Source organism: Homarus americanus, unplaced genomic scaffold (genome assembly GCF_018991925.1).
Source record: "Homarus americanus isolate GMGI-L3 unplaced genomic scaffold, GMGI_Hamer_2.0 scaffold40856, whole genome shotgun sequence".
NCBI classification, from domain to species: Eukaryota; Metazoa; Arthropoda; class Malacostraca; order Decapoda; family Nephropidae; genus Homarus; species Homarus americanus.
Window position 1 is genome coordinate 6,472,236 of NW_024734615.1, and position 18,484 is coordinate 6,490,719.

At 42.9% G+C, this 18,484-nt stretch overlaps 1 protein-coding gene across 1 annotated transcript in view; it reads right to left on the reverse strand.

Annotated features, from left to right (window-relative positions):
• Positions 1 to 221, reverse strand: part of LOC121870405 (modifier of protein aggregation 4-like) — a 73,020-nt gene extending 72,799 nt beyond the window's left edge. The window contains exon 1 of the mRNA XM_042372242.1: positions 59 to 221. The gene's annotated coding sequence lies outside the window, so the exon portion shown is untranslated. The remainder of the gene's footprint in view (positions 1 to 58) is intronic.
• Positions 222 to 18,484: the final 18,263 nt, after the last annotated feature.

The following is an 18,484-nucleotide window of genomic DNA, read 5'->3' on the forward strand; positions in this document are numbered from 1 at the left end:
TTATAAACTTTTAATTTGAAATGTATAAGTACTAACCATTTCCTTGCCGACTACTTACGGGTCATTTTTCAATATGCTAGGCCCTAGCAGGAGCAACGAAGCCCACACCAGTGGTGAACAACTGTTCCCAAAAGTATTCGGTGCCTCACGTCACAGGCCGTCGATTGAGGAACCAGCCACAGCTGACCTGACGCTACGGGGCCCGAACGGCGTGTGGAAACGTCAACCTAATTTGTTAAACAAATTGCAATTATTAAAAATATTAGAAAAATATGTTACAAACATTTTACGTATTTATTTCCTATGATATGTAGCAAATATAAGGTATCCGCAATGAAAAATACTCCATTTCCTGAAAAATATTACTGGAACATAGACATTATAGAAGCCTGTGGCAGTAGCATTAGTCTTAAGCACTACGCAACCCGAGAAACTTCTAGTAAAGTACGGAGCAGGGAATATACCTTGGTACGGAGCTAACTCAATATGGTGACATACACAAGTAATGTTTTCTTCAGTGCTACGTGTTTTGCCATGTAAGTTAAGGAATATCTTGTACCCACGCAGAGCATTAGACTGCAAGCAAAATTAAATAAAAATCAAAAGCCTATTTCATATTAATACTTTTACTTTTATCCTCTTCACCACTGATCGGCTCGTTAGCCGATTGGGCGGTCGGCCACGTCTGTTAGGCAACTCACGCACTGTTGGAAAGTACTGGGCATGCACCGACTCCTGAATGTACCTGAACCTGCTCCAGTGTTGGTCAAATGTGGTCTTTAAAGAGCTCACACTCGGTGCCGTCACCACACTCTCTGGCAGATTGTTTCAAGAGTTCACAACTCTCAATCCGAAAAAGTTACTCTTTACACCGGGGGTGTCAAACTCATTTGCCAAGGCGGGCCAGATTTAATATGAGTACACAGTATGCGGGCCAAGTAACATAATTATAAGCACTTCGCAATCACCTCTTAGGTGAGCAGTACGACAAAATAAGAAAGGTGGATTTAGTCTGCGCTCGTTTAAAACCCCTAAAAACAAACAAACAAATCAAGTGTTTACTTACCTTGATCAGTCTTAGTGTTTGCTACTGCTGCTTCCTGATAATTGGCACCTCTTGGTATGGACCAGTGCATCAAAGTTTGGCACTAACGACTGAGCTGTAGCAACCTTCAGTATTGAATCAAGGTGCACATCAGTAAGTTGAGACCGAAGCCGAGACTTGTTCAAGTTCATCACAGAAAAGAGTTGTTCACAGACATAGGTAGTTCCGAACATTGACAATCTTTGAGGAAAAAACATTTAATCCTGGGATAATTTGGTCCAAAATATTGATAAAATGTGCCAACATCAACACTCGAAAACTTGTTCCTCAACACAGAATCACATTGGAGCTCAATTAATTCTAACTGAAGAAGTTTTGGTACCTAATTAACACCAACAGAGAATGGGTCCCGAAAAATGAAAAAAAATCCTTCTCAAGTCTTTTAAAGTCAGCAAATCTTTCTTGGAACTCGTACATTAATTTGGAAATCTCGATGCAGTACTTTTTTGTGTTGATATCAGCATGAAACTCTGGTGTGCCTTGCAGGGACTTCAAGGTCGGAAAGTGAGAAAGATTACTCTCTGATAGTTGCCGTTCAAAAAGCTGAAGTTTCATCTCAAGGCACGAATGCAGTCATAAAACTCTGTCTCCAATTTATTAGACTGCATCATCACTGACTTGATGAATACTTTTAAATACTGACCTCTGCTTTTTCAATGACTGCTCCAACTCCTTAACTTTGTCTTCACGTAACTTTCCACTTTAGTTATTATACTTTATAGCATGGCTAGTTTCATAACGCCTTCGAACATTGTATTCTTTGGCCACAGCAACTTGTTGATTTCAAATCAAACATGTTGGTTTTCCATTCATTTCAACAAAAAAGTATAAGATTTTCCACTTATCCTGTACCACCCGATGCTCTTCATTAACTGTTCTTTTCTTTGAAAACATAATTATGGATATTTGCAACGTTCCAACTGCCTCTAGCGACTATGCAGGACTAGTTCTCGAATGACTGGCCAAGCGAGAGCCTGCCGCGTGAGAGTTTTCATGTCTAATACCTGTACTGTACGGAGTGTATACGTGAACAGTAGCCAGTCGGCCGTCTCACAACTCGTACAGTGGCACGCTTACAACCACAATTAACCGTTAAAACTATCTCTAGTCTTATTGTTCTTTCATTGGTGATGTTGACTGAGTATTTTGTTCTAGGAAACAGCAGACTATTTTATTCAGCTGAGGGATACACTCACTATTTAGTTTTAGCTCCTCTCCTCGAGGTAAGGCTGGAGCAGCAAATGGACCGCGGGCCGCATGCAAGAGTGTGTTGGGCCATGTGGCCCATGGGCCGCATGTTTGACACCCCTGCCTTACAGTTATCCGGACTTGTGGCTTCTTTAACCTTGAGCTGTGTCCTCTTGTGGGGCGAGTGTCCGCCAGCTCCCGGTAAGGACACTGAGTAGTGCCCCCTGAGAAGCTTTTACACCTCAATCAGATCCCCCCTTGCCCGTCTGTAGTACAAGCTTGGCAAGTTCGGGCGCTTCAATCTCTCTGGGTAGCTGAGCTGCCGCAGTGCAGGCACCAATCTGGTGGCCCTCCTTTGGACATTTTCAATCAGCTGACTGTTCCTAGCATATCTCGGGAACCAGACGGGATGACTACTCTAGGCGGGGAAGCACTTCACTCTTGAAGATCGTTACGAGGGATGGACCATCTAGATATCTGAATGACCTTATAAGACCTAATAACTTAGTTGCCTGGTTTACCTTCTTCTCTCAATGGCCCGAGAAATTTAGTTCATTGTCAACGTACTCACCTAGGTCCTTTTCACCCTGAGCTGTAACCCCTTGTGGGGAGGACGTCTGCCAACTCCAGATATGTATACTAGTACATTCGACCGAGTAGTGCCCTCTGAGATGTTTATACATCATAACTAACCAGGAGGGTATGGTGGCAAATCTGGAACACCTAGCCCCAGTTGGCATCAGTCACCACGTAACGATGTCCTTCAGATTTAATTGTTACTTGGTTCATGACAAAACCAAGTCCAGGATCAAATATTACAAAGGAAATTACAACGGAATGAGGGAGGGGATGAGGAGTATACACTGAGTACTGTCACCCCGTCTGGTCCCCGAGATATGCTAAGGACTGTCAGTTGATGGAAAATGTCCAAAGGAGGGCCACCAGACTGGTGCCTGCTCTACGGAACCTCAGTTACCCAGAGAGATTGGAGAGCCTGCAATTACCTAGCTTATACTACAGACAGGCGAGGGGCGACCTAATCGAAGTGCATAAACATCTCAAGGGGCACTACTCACTCAAATGTACATACCTGGAGCTAGCGGAAGTCTGCCTCACAAGGGGTTGTAGTGGATTTCTCCCCTACAAACGCTGTTTGTCGCTGAGTAGCCGACCCCACGAATTCCCCAGTGTGTGCCTCGTGGTCTAGGTCAACCAGCGCCGCCCACGGAGCGGGGGTCAACTACTAAGCCACCCTACCCCCCACTATTTAAGACCTGACCTCGTGGTGATCTCTCTCTTTCTACCTACACCAACCAACCAGCCAGCAATACCTCCTCCTCCTCCGCCTGCCTGGCGGTCCTCGCTCCCACCGGCGAGCATGGCGACCCACAAGCTGTCCTCCTCTGAGCATCCTCACCAACCAACTCTCTTCTAGCTACAGTCTTCAAGCAACACCTCCTCCTCCGCCGCTGCCTGGCGGCCCTCGCTCCCGCCGGCGAGCATGGCGACCCACAAGCTGTCCTCCTCTGAGCATCCTCACCAACCAGCTCTCTCTACATCACGCTTGTAACCATGCTGCCTTCCCAGCACCAAGCTGTATTGTACATCCAATACAACATGTATACAGAGAGCACATCGTGAGTTTCCTTTCTCCATCCCATCCTGAGTGTGAACCCAAACAAACGTACCCCACAAATGGTGACCCCCGGAGATTCGCACTCACACAGGATGGAGGAGAAACAGATCACGCTCCCAGTCTTCAAGCAACATGGAAGACTGGCTTATCCACCCAGAGGCAGATCTCATCGGCAGCTACTGTCTCTACACCACAGGTTAGACACCCTAGAGCAGCACTGCTTCTCTAAGCAGACACCAGCTCCTCTTCCTGCCCCAAGCACCACGTCCTACCGACCCCAGCACACCCGTCCTGCCTCAGACGCCGCCCCCGGCCCAGCAGTACCCCCTGCCGCTCCTAATGCAGCCCCTGCTCCCGACGCGGCCCATGCACCTGAGTGCGGACCAACACACCCCTCTTTTCTCCCTCAGGTACTCCCTGCTAATGTCCTGCACCCTGCTGCTGTCGTGGACCCAGCTGCTGTCACGAGCCCTCATCCGCTTCTGCTGACGCAGGCCCTGCTCCTGACCCAGGCCCACACACCCCAGCAGGCGCATCTGACGACTCTGTACCTGCCGTGAGGGAAGCACAAGATTCATCGCCTCCACACACCCTTTTTCTCCCTCTCTACTCCCACAGATATTGTGTATCTAGACAGTTGTCTCTAGCGGCCGGCTCATCCACGCCCTGCCATTATGTCCCACATGAGGCATGCACCGCCCGTTCTGCCTCACATGTGCCATGCAACCCTGCAGACAACAAGTCTCCTACACCGCCTGGGGGGAAGGAGGGAGTATTGTAGTGGATTTCTCCCCTACAAACGCTGTTTGTCGCTGAGTAGCCGACCCCACGAATTCCCCAGTGTGTGCCTCGTGGTCTAGGTCAACCAGCGCCGCCCACGGAGCGGGGGTCAACTACTAAGCCACCCTACCCCCCGCTATTTAAGACCTGACCTCGTGGTGATCTCTCTCTTTCTACCTACACCAACCAACCAGCCAGCAATACCTCCTCCTCCTCCGCCTGCCTGGCGGTCCTCGCTCCCGCCGGCGAGCATGGTGACCCACAAGCTGTCCTCCTCTGAGCATCCTCACCAACCAACCCTCTTCTTCTAGCTACAGTCTTCAAGCAACACCTCCTCCTCCGCCGCTGCCTGGCGGCCCTCGCTCCCGCCGGCGAGCATGGCGACCCACAAGCTGTCCTCCTCTGAGCATCCTCACCAACCAGCTCTCTCTACATCACGCTTGTAACCATGCTGCCTTCCCAGCACCAAGCTGCATTGTACATCCAATACAACATGTATACAGAGAGCACATCGTGAGTTTCCTTTCTCCATCCCATCCTGAGTGTGAACCCAAACAAACGTACCCCACAGGGTCACAGCTCAACGTTGAAGAAGCCACAACTCGACAGGTCCAGAAAACTGAGGGCTAACATTTTCGGAGTGAAAATTGTGAACTCGTGGAACAACCTGCCAGAGATTTTTTTTATTTTTTTTAACGGGGATTAGCCCACCCGGGAGAAAAAAAAGTAAAAAGAAAGAAAAAATAATCTACACCAAGAAGATACCAGAAAACCAGCTTTTTGAAGTGCGAGCTGTTTTAAGACCATGCAGACTTGACCAGCACTGGAGCAGGTTCAGAATTTCAGATACACTCAGGAGCCAGTACTTGCCAACAGTGTGAAACAGACATGATCGATCGTCCAAGCAGCTAACGAGCCAATCAGTGGTGAAGAGGATAAAAGTAAAAGTAAATGCTACGCTGAATATCATAGCCAGTAAAGTTAACCATTTGATCGATAAATATATACCGAAGACCAAACCCAGTGCCTCCAGGAATACAAGGAAACCGATACAAATAAGCCATGCGGCGGTGGACAAACTTATGAAGAAAACTAGGCATTTCGAGACGTGGGTTAGGACAAATGATGAGCAGGACAGGGGGATATATTCCAGATCCAGGAACCAAGCATAGTCAGATTGTAGAAGGACCGAAAAAGAGTTCCAGAGACAGATTGCTAGTGAGGTCAAGTCAAACCCAAAGGCTCTTTACCGCTACGCTAAGTCAAAATAAAAACGCAAGTAGGCATATCGGACCTGAGGTAGTTATTTTTTTTATTTTTATCCTCTTCACCAAATGATCGGCTCGTTAGCCACTTGGGCGATCGGTCACGTCTCTGTTACGCACTGTTGGCAAGTACTAGGCATGCACCGGCTCCTCAATGTACCTGAACCTGCTCCAGTGTTGGTCAAATCTGGTCTTGAAAGAGCTCGCACTTGGTGCCGTCACAACACTTTCTGGTAGATTGTTCCAAGAGTTCACAACTCTGACTCCGAAAAAGTTTGCCCTCATAGTTTTCTGAACCTGCGGCTTCTTCAATCTTGAACTGTGACCCCTTGTGGGGCGAGCGTCCGCCAGCTCCAAATAAGGACATTCGACTGAGTAATGCCCCTTGAGATGCTTATACACCTCAATTTGCTACATGTTTTGTGGGCTATTGAGCGTAATATGAATCGTCTGATTTTACGTTAACTAACATGTATGACCGTGGTCATTAGTACATGAGATCATTATTAAAATGAAAAATATACTAATTGGTGCTGTGTATAGGGCTCGTATTACAAGTCGTGAGAAGAATCTGTAGTGGATACTCTCCCCTACAACTGCCACAGCTGTTGGTCGCTGATAACCCAATCCCACGGCGAGTTTCTCTGCCAAGCCTAGCTGTCTGGACTGCGCGGTGGTCGGCCAGGAGTGACGATCACTTCCGGCGGACTCGTGTATATAAGCCCCTAGCCTCACCGTGAAGTGGATTCTACTCAGCACTCTCAAACAGATAAGACCTCCTCTCAACAAGCTCCTCACCACACAGCAACTCCCTAGCACTGCATTGTATATAATATATACAGTATATAGAAAACGCCACAGTGAGTTTTCCTTCTCACCTCCATCCTAGTGCGATCTTACATCACGACAACCCTACAATGGTGACCGGAGTAACGCACTCACACAGGATGGATGAGAAGCGGATCACTCTTCCAGTCTTAAATCACAACATTGAAGACTGGCTAATCCACACGGAGGCAGCTCTCATCGGCTCTACAGCTACAGACGAACAGAAGTGAACAGAAGTACGTCGCCCTGGTCTGTTCCATGCCCACAGATGTCGCCACACAAATTGCAGAAGTCATCACTAAGCCCCCCAGATGGTATCAAGTTTGCAGCTCCACAAGATGCTCTCAAGAGGTGATACCAGCGGCCTGACACCAGTCTCCTGCAAGACCTATCCGATCTCTCCCTCGGCAACTCAACGCCTGCACGCCTCTGGGACGAAATGCAGAGACTGAACTCCCACCACACAAGACAGGCTTCCTGACACTATCCTGCGCCAGATTCACACTCAGAAACTCCCCGCAGAAGTTCGCCTCGCCCTGTCCGCACTGGACTACTCTACTACCCCGGCGACCTAAACAGCCACGGCAGACAGAGTATTCCATAAATACACTGCTGTGCGTCATGCTTCCGCAGACAACTTAGTGGCCACACCGTCAGTTTCCTCCGATTTTGTCAACCGGATCAACGCTCCTCAGACGAGCAACACCTTACAAGACATGAGGGTCCTGCTACAGTCTCTACACCGCAGGATGGACACCCTCGAGCAGCTCTGCTCCTCCATGCCTGCTGCTGCTCCTGTTTCTGCCCCACGCACTGTGTCCTACCAACCCCGACAGCCCCGTCCTGCCTTAGACGCCGCCGCCAGCCCCCAGCACAGTGTACCTACCTTCTGTTGGTACCATCAACATTTTGGTGCCAATGCTAGACGCTGTGAGGCTCCCTGCAACTACATAAGGAAGCGACGTCAACGGGGGTTGGTAAACGCCACTACCTCTGTCACTTCAGGCATCTCACCGATGCATGTCACCGACCACATCCGTGGACGGGCTACTCAGCGCCCGGCCTACCAGTCCTCTAAGATACATCAACCCACATGGGCTCCCTTAGAAACCTTCCCTGTACCCAAAGGACGCTTCCAGGTAGTCCACCTCGACATCGTGGGACCTCTTCCATCATCCTGCGGCAATACCTACATCTTCACCTGCATTGACCGTTTCACTAGGTGGACAGAAGCCATTCCCATGCCTAATGCTACAGCAGAGTCAGCCGTCCGCGCCTTCCTGTCTGGATGGGTCTCCCGTTTCGGCCCTCCCACGATTGTCATCACTGACCGAGGAGTCTAGTTTGAGTCACAACTTTGGCATAGTCTCCTGCAGTTCCTCAGCACTTCCAGACACCGCACTACTTCTTACCATCCTCAATCCAACAGCATGGTAGAGCAGTTTCATCGTCAGCTGAAGGACGCCATCAAGGCACAGCACGACCCTTACAGCTGGACGGATGCTCTACCCTTAGTGCTCCTTGGCATCTGCGGGGCGCCGGTGGGTAAAACGGTACCGCTCTTGTCTCACAAGCAAGATGTCACAGGTTCGATTCCCGGGCTTGTGGAAAGTTGTTCGGACACACTTCCCAGTCTCCCTTGGTCCCTGTTCACCTAGCAGCAAAGTAGGTACCTGCTGTAAATCGAAAGTTGCGAATTCGTATTCAGGGACAAGTTGTTGGAGCTTCCAATAATTTGCTTAGACATAAACCATTGACTCTTCAGGTTTCTATGCCCTTGACTCTTCAGGCTTCTACGCCCTTAACACATGAGACATAAAGGCAAGCATGAACTTAGCATGCTTCCCTGTTGGGCGCTGTAAATGCTTCTGCACTTCACCTTACACAAGGATGTAGGGGGGTGGCCAATAAAAAAAAAAAACATGGACTGCAGCCCAGCGGATCTCACCCTAGGCGAACCCTTTCGCCTCCCCAGGGACTTCTCACCTACTCCTGACCTCGACCTCTTCACTCCTGCTGTCTGTCACGACCTACTGCAAACACTACGACAGGCAGTTTCAGCAGTCAATGCTACTGCCCCACGCCAGCCTTCCTATCGCCTTGAACACATTCATCCCGCGCCTCCTTCGCCTGTCTGCCCACCGTTGCCACTTGCAGCACCACCTCGCCCACAACATTTCTGGGAACCCTTTTTTCGTCCTCAGGTACCTACAGCTCCTGATACAGACCCTGCTCCTGTCATGGACAATGCTCCTGATGAGGATCTTGCATCTGGACCTATGGACCCAGAGACCCCACCCGGCGTCCCTGAGGACTTTGCACCTGCTGTGAGAGAAGCACCACATTCCTCGCTTGCTCAACCTTCTCTTATCCACAACCATTCTTCTCCCACAGATCTCGTGTAACTAGATGGAATCGTCACCTGTAGCGGCTGAGTGGTTCACAACCCCGCCCGTTATGTCTCACATGTGGAATACAACCCTGCCGACAAGTTTCCTACTTCACTCGGAGGGGAGGGGGAGTATTGTAGTGGATACTCTCCCCTACAACTGCGACTGCCATTAGTCGCTGATCCCACGGCGAGTTTCTCTGCCAAGCCTGGCTGTCTGGACTGCGCGGTGGTCGGCCAGCAGCGACGTTCACTTCTGGTGGACTCGTGTATATAAGCCCCCAGCCTCGACATGAAGTGGATTCTACTCAGCGCTCTCAAACAGACAAGACCTCCTCTCAACAAGTTCCTCACCACACAGCAACTCCCGAGCACTGCATTTTATATAATATACAAGTATATATATAGAAAATGCCATAGTGAGTTTCCCTTCTCACCTCCATCCTAGTGCGATCTTACAACACGACAACCCCACAAATCTTTTATTGAATTACCTCACCAAGTTGTTTCCTTTCCTAATGGATGTATTGTTAAATCTCCTTGTTTTGCTCTATTAAGAGCAAGGAGGCGTATCACATGTCCCAACGGGATGAAGAAACTGCACTATTTGAGACTGAATGTGAGAAGGACCAAGGTGTGTACGTTGACAATGAGCTGAAGATCTCGGGCCATTCCGAGAAGAAGGTAAATCAGGCAAATAAATTATTGGGTCTTATAAGAAGGTCTTTCAGATATCTAGACGGTCCGTCCCTCGTAATGATCTTTAAGAGTGAAGTGCTTCCCCATCTGGAGTACTGTAACCCGGTCTGGGCCCCGAGATATGCTTGGGACTGTCAGTTGGTTGAAAATGTTCAAAGGAGGGCCACCAGACTGGTGCCTGCAATTCGGCACCTCAACTACCCTGAGAGATTGGAGTGCCTGAACTTGCCTAGCTTATATTACATACGGGCAAGGGGCTACCTAATTGAGGTGTATAAGCATCTCAAACGGCACTACTCAGTCGAGTGTCCTTACTTGGAGCTGGCGGACGCTCGCCCCACAAGGGGTCACAGCTCAAGATTGAAGAAGCCACAAGTCCAGAAAACTGTGAGGGCAAACTTTTTCGGAGTGAGAGTTGTGAACTCTTGGAACAATCTACCAAACAGTGTTGTGACGGCACCGAGTGCGAGCTCTTTCAAGACAAGACTTGACCAATACTGGAGCGGGTTCAGGTACATTTAGGAGGCGGTGCATGCCCAGTACTTGCCAACAGTGTGTAACAGAGACGTGACCAATCGCCCAAGCGGCTAACGAGCTGCTCTTTTGGTGAAGAGGATAAAAGAAAAGGAAAAGTAATCAGAGACGTGACCGATCGCCCAAGCGGCTAATGAGCTGATCAGTGGTGAAGAGGATAAAAGTAAAAGTAAGACTGGTGAGTTATACCCCAGACTGACTGATGACCAGAGCCATCTTGTGACCATAGTCTTCCCTACACAAACTGAGTAGCTTAGTAGAACAACTGAAGATAATTGTTGTGCAAGTATTGTGGTATTGTTTTGATCAATATAAAGTGAAAAGACTAAGGAATTGTACACTGGCAGTGTGCCAACTACAGTATACAGTAAGTCCTCACTGAACATCGGAGTTACGTTCTTGAAAACGTGATGTTATACGAAACATCGTTAAGCTGTTCAATTTTCCCCATAAGAAATAGATAAAATACAGGAGTTACTTTCCCCAGCCTCCCTTTGCCCCATGAAATACATCACATATACAGAAAATCACTGCCAATTCTATAGAAAATAGTATATATATGGGTCTTCATTTACAAGGTCAATTGAACCCGCAGAGCACCGCGCAAAACGAGAAACGCGTAAATGAAATAACAGAACATATGGGATTAATTGAAATAGAGACTGGGCCGACCCCCAAACTCCACTTTTTCCGACATAATACCGACACAATACCTACGTTGTAGTAAAAATAACATCTTAATTTTATGGTGGTATGCTCACACAATTAATATTTAAGAGAAATACAGTCACCAGGTCAATGTCCATTCAAATAATGGACTCAACTCGCACCCCCCCCCCTTTTCCCACGTTGGCTGGCTCCTCCCTCTCTGAGAAATGTTTGGGAAAAAACAGTAGGCTTACAGGTAGTTCTGCTATAACGCGATAATTGTGTTCTTGTAAAATATCGTGTTATAGAAAATCGCGTAATAGAAATAACAGGGCTTATGGAGAAAATAGGGTTAGGTGCAGATTACTCGAAATCGAAAAAATTTAGTAGTTAGCCTAACACAAAGGATAGCACAGTCTAAATAAATGTTACATTCATATCTAATAATGAAATCATACAGTAAATTTAACACTTTACCTTGAAAAAATATGAATGTAACTTGATGGGGGAGAAGGGTGATTTTGAGGTTGATAACATCAAGCTTCTCTTCAAGTGTTATATCCTTTCTTTTACGATAATCACCGGGAATTCTATCATCAGAACGCTTTTTGGAGATATTCTTCTTTACCATATTCACAGTTAATACCACAAAATTGGAGAAATAGTAAGCAAAAATCGCGTTATAGCAAACAAGCGATCGCGTTATACAAATATTGTTCCGAATTCATAAATCGCGTTAGAGCAAATTCGCGTTATCAAAACACGCGTTATAGCAGAACTCACTGTACATGTTTAGTAATAAATAATATGTCAGACTAAAGTTAGGATAATATAATTGACATTGATGGATTCCTTGCAAGACCAGGAATATTTTGAATATAAACGTCATATATTTTGCACAAACGATAAAATTTGGCTCTTTCTAATGAAAATTCTTACATTAGACCTAAATTTGTATGTCTAATGCAAATTCCATGATGTTTATATTTAAAATAATCACAATCTTATAAGAATTCCAGCAATGTAAATTATATTCTGGCCGGGTGGGTAATTTGTATGAATTTTATGAGCTAAAACAAATATCTTCAGTAAATAGGTAAACAAATTATACTTCACCCGCGTAAATGACCAAATTTCCCGGGTACATCAAGCATTTCAATTCTGGCAAGGCACCACGTAAATGACAAAACGCGTAAACCAAAACCATGTAAATCCAGACTCAACTGTGTATATATATATATATATATATATATATATATATATACATATATATATATATATATATATATATATATATATATATATATATATATATATATATATATATATATATATATATATATATATATATATGTATGTATGTATATATACAGTATATATATATATATATATATATATATATATATATATATATATATATATATATATATATATATATATATATATATATATATATATATATATATATATATATATATATATATTTTACCCCGTTTTACACGGTTTCACTTTCCGCGATTTCTCATATACGCGGTACCTTACCAAAACCGGACTTTCACTTTCCGCAGTGCATCTACTCATATACGCGCGCAGTGAAGTATAATTTATTTATTTTTTTTTTTTATTTAGCTCATAAAATTCATACAAATTACCCTGCCAGAATATAATTTACATTGCTGGAATTTTTACAATATGATGATCATTTTGAATATAAACATCATGGATTTTGCATTAGACATACAAATTTTAGATCTAATGTAATAATTTGGTTTACACAAAGCAAATATTTTATCTTTTGTGCAAAATATATGAAGTTTACATTCAAAATATTCCCTGACCTGCAAGGAATCCAGAAATGTCAATTATAATATCCTAACTTTAGTCTGAGGTATTATTTGTTACTCTATCTTAAAATCTAGTGGTTTCACCCAAACATTTCTCAGAGAGGTAGGAGCTAGTGAGCTGGGAAGAGGGGGAGGGGGGGGTATTTGAGTCCATTATTTGAATGGACATTAACCTGCCGACTGTATTTCTCTTAAATATTAATTGTGTGAGCATACCATCATAAAATTTAGATGTTATTTTTACTACAACATAGGTATTGTGTCAGAAAAAGTGGAGTTTGGGGGTCGGGCCAGTCTCTATTGGAATTAATCCCATATGTTCTGTTGTTCACTTTACGCGGTTTTCACTTTCCGCGGTACCCTGTGGGTTCAATTGACCGCATAAATCGGGGTACTACTGTACTTACTCAGATTAAACATTTTATCTAAAAATTTTATGTCTAATGCAAAATATATGATGTTTATATTCAAAATGATCACCAAATTGTAAGAATTCCAGCAATGTAAATTATATTCTGGCCGGGTAATTTGTATGAATTTTATGAGCTAAAACAAATATCTTCAGTTAATAAAAAAAAAAAAATATTCTTCACGACACTATCTGTCAATCAAAGTACAGTGAGTTCTGCTATAACGCGTGTTTTGATAACGCGAATTTGCTCTAACGCGATTTATGAATTCGGAACAATATTTGTATAACGCGATCGCTTGTTTGCTATAACGCGATTTTTGCTTACTATTTCTCCAATTTTGTGGTATTAACTGTGAATATGGTAAAGAGGAATATCTCCAAAAAGCATTCTGATGATAGAATTCCCGGTGATTATCGTAAAAGAAAGGATATAACACTTGAAGAGAAGCTTGATGTTATCAACCTCAAAATCACCCTTCTCCCCCATCAAGTTACATTCATATTTTTTCAAGGTAAAGTGTTAAATTTACTGTATGATTTCATTATTAGATATGAATGTAACATTTATTTAGACTGTGCTATCCTTTGTGTTAGGCTAACTACTAAATTTTTTCGATTTCGAGTAATCTGCACCTAACCCTATTTTCTCCATAAGCCCTGTTATTTCTATTACGCGATTTTCTATAACACGATATTTTACAAGAACACAATTATCGCGTTATAGCAGAACTACCTGTACCCCACCTTGCCTCCCCCCTCTTCCAACCGCGCGGTCAGTCCCAACCCTCCCCCACCAATCCTCCCTTCAAGAGATGTTGGGTGAAAAATTTAGATTTTAACATTTTGTATTAAATAATACCTCAGATTAAAGTTAGGATAATATAATTGACATTGCTGGATTCCTTGTAAGACCAGGAATATTTTGAATATAAACGTCATATATTTTGCACAAAAGATAACATACTTACTCAGATTAAACATTTTATCTAAAAATTTTATGTCTAATGCAAAATATATGATGTTTATATTCAAAATGATCACCAAATTGTAAGAATTCCAGCAATGTAAATTATATTCTGGCCGGGTAATTTGTATGAATTTTATGAGCTAAAATAAAAATCTTCAGTTAATAAAAAAAAAAATTCTTCACACGGTAACAGATGGTCGGTCGCCGGTCCCTCCCTCCCTCCCCCCCACCCCCCACCAACGTCCCTACTAGATAAATGTGTGGGAATACCAGACTGTTTACCTTTTTAGTAATAAATAATAAATCAGACTAAAGTTAGGATAATATAATTGACATTGCTGGATTCCTTGTAAGACCAGGAATATTTTGAATATAAATATCATATATTTTGCACAAAAGATAACATATTTACTCAAGAGTAAACATTATATCTAAAATTTGTATGTCTAATGCAAAATCTATGATGTTTATATTCAAAATGATCATCAAATTGTAAGAATTCCAGCAATGTAAATTATATTCTGGCCGGATAATTTGTATGAATTTTATGAGCTAAATTAAAAAAAATTATACTTCACCGTGTAAAGGGGTACACCCACCGCGGAATGTGAGCATCCTGGGTTCTGGCAGGGCACCGCGTAAACGTGGAAACGCGGAATGTGGGACCGCGTAAAGTGAGGGTTGACTGTATATATATATATATATATATATATATATATATATATATATATATATATATATATATATATATATATATATATATATATATATATATATATATATATATATATATATATATATATATATATATATATATATATATATATACATATATATATATATATATATATATATAACTACTAAATTTGTATTGGTACTCATCGATGGGCGGAGGTGGTAGAGAGAGTGTGTGGTGGGTACTGGAGCGAAGGAGGAGGATGGCGGGAGCGGAGGAGAAGGGTTGGAATGGAGGAGAGTGGTGAGTCACTGAGACTCTGTGGCTGCCTCCTCTTCCTCCTGCTCTGACTGGGGTTCCTCCACCGCTGTTTGCTCCTCCTCCGTTGCATTGCTTGCTGGAACATGTTGAATGCTTCTGCCATCCTCTTGGAAGTTAGTGTTGGTGAGCTCTTCTGTATGGGATGCCAGGATGTCCTCAATATCCTCTGATTCCAGCTCTTCAAAACCTGCCTGTCTAGCCAAGCTGAGGATATCTCTAATCACAGCTGGGACTAAATCCATGAATCCCGTAAAAGTGTTGACGCACTCAGGCCACAGTTTACCCCACACACCATTCAGGCAACTTTCTGAAACCTCTGTCCATGCCTTGTCAATTTTGTCAATTGCATGAAGAATGTTGAAGCTGTAGTATCTTACATGATTTAATGGGAGAATGAGACGCCACATGCTGACTCTTACTCAGGTGGTTTATTGATGTTGTTGTTGTACAATGTGCCTGACACATTTGTGATTACACAGGCCTAAACACATTCTAACTTTGGTAAGAAGTAACATAATACATAATGTATATATAATCAATAAAGGCAGCATATAAACATACACACTATATAACACTAATCCTCCCTTTTAAAAAGAAAACATGGTTGCTACAAATTCTAAATAAACAAAACTCACAGAATTACATATGGCAGGGAAGAAGAGAATAGAACACAAGAAATATAACTTCCTAACTAAACAGTTTTGAAAGGCCTGTTCACAATTCAGATAATCAGAGGTCTAATTTCATTACAGGTCTCCTAACTCTGTTTGATCTTCTAGGACTATTCCCTCCATCAAGTTTTACAGGGGTTTCACTTGCACTTTACATTATCAGTGACAGACGTATCATCACCACAGTCAGTTGACTGGATGCTGGGAAACATCATCTTTGACCTCATCACCATGATGATCATCTGCAACTGTGTCAAGTTTATCATCATGTTCTGGTGCTACACTCATCTCGTCATGTGCCTGAATGATGTGATCCACATGAACATATCTCAAAGAGTTACCACAGTTCACTAAATATGTCTTACATCCACATACCTTGTCAATGACACCAGTTATCCACTTTGGATGTACAGTACCATAACCTTTAGCCATGTTCCTAACTCTCACCCTATCATTTACCTTGAACACTCTTTCACTGGAACTCTTATCATGATACATTTTTTGTTGAGCTTGTTTCCTCTCTACAAACAGACTTGGCTTGACTAAACTTAATCTTGTTCTCAACTGTCTCTTCATCATTAACTCTGCAGGAGTACATCCTGTCACACTATGTGGTGTGATTCTGTATCTGAGTAAGAAATTTGCTCGTCTGTGTTTCATTGATTTTCCTACACTTCCTTGAATTACCTGCTTGGAAAGTGCGTCCTTTACAATTCTAACTGATCTCTCAGCTACACCATTAGAGGCAGGATGATAGGGTGGGGTCAGTACATGCTTTACACCGTTGAGTCTCATGAAGTTTTTAAACTCTGATGATTGGAATGGAGGACCATTGTCAGATACTACCTCTTCTGGTATTCCATGTTCAGCAAATATTAATCTTAATTCATCAATAGTGCTACCAGCATTAGTACTGTACATGTGCATAAAATAAATCCATTGTGAATGACTGTCAATTAATACAAGAAATTTGTCTGTTCCCTTATCACAGAAGTCAATGTGTACTCTTTGGAAGGGATGTGTAGGCCATTTCCAGGTTTTCAAAGGTGTGCTGGGTGGCATACTCTAACACTCTGACAAACAGAGCACTCACGTACCATCATTTCTATTTCACCATCCAGTTTCGGCCACCATATAAAACTTCAGGCCAATGCTTTCATAGCACATATACCTGGATGTTCAAAATGCAGTTCATCTCCTTAAATGATACGGTTGAAAGTCTAAGGATGGACAAATCTCTGGTCATCCTTTTAGTGTATATTCCAGGACTCTCCTAATACAACATCTTTCCTAGTTTCATGAGCAATCATTCTGGAGGTGACTGGAAAATTTTCTGCTAACATGGTTACAGCATAAACCTTAGGCTCTACTCCATCATTTGATCCACTGCATGGCAACCTGGACAAAGCATCTGCATTGGAATGATCCTCTGAACATCTGTACTGTATCTCATAGTCATATGCAGACAATATCACAGCCCATCTCTGCATTCTTGCTGCAGCAAGTGTAGGAACAGGTTATTTAGGACCCAAAATTGCTAAGAGAGGTTTGTGATCAGTTATTAAGACAAAATTCATTCCATCTAAATACCGGTGAAATTTCTTTACTCCAAATATGATAGACAAAGCCTCTTTCTCTATTTATGCATAATTTTTCTCGCTTTGGATAAGAGTTCTCGCGTCATATGCAATGGGTCTTTTTTCCCCGTTATCCATTATGTGACTTATGACAGCATCTAATCCATAGCCTGATGCATCACAAGCAAGCTTTAGTGTTCTACTGATATCATAGTGGACCAAAACATCAGTACTAGACAGAGCAGCTTTACAATCTTCAAATGATATCTGATTTGCACTGTTCCATTTCCATGGAATCCTTTTCTTTAACAGTTCATGCAGAGGGTCTAAAACTGATGAAAGTCCACTCAAGAACCTTGAATAATACTGTATCATACCTAGGAAAGCTTTCAATTCACTGGTTCCAGAATGTATCTAAACTTATGCCAGTGATGGTCAAGTCTGGTCTTAAATAAGTTCATACTCGGTGCTATCACAACACTACCGTATCTAGAAACTCATTCCAAGAATCTACAGAAGATGCAACATCATCAAAAGGAACTTTGGAACAGTAAGCCTTCCTGATTTTGTTCATCAAAATTACCCTTTAGCTCACAATTGGAAATTAATGTGTTTAACTACTTTAGTACAACCTGATTAAAAGAAAAAACATCATGGAAAAATTACACGAGATGAGTAGTTACCATTGTAAAATTAATTTTAATTTAACGAATTTCTTTTAATTTTTTAAATATAATTTATGAGAAACTTCAACTGTTCATCAAATTAAGATTTTTTAATTCAGAGGAATTTTTATCTGATGAAATTTTGAAAAAAAAAATTAAAATACTGTAAATAAATTTAATTTTCTAATTTGGACAAAGTCAATAACATACTTATATTATGGTAAAGACCATGGAAAAATGCCAGTCAGCTTATCAACAGTGTAATAGCATCTGTTAACT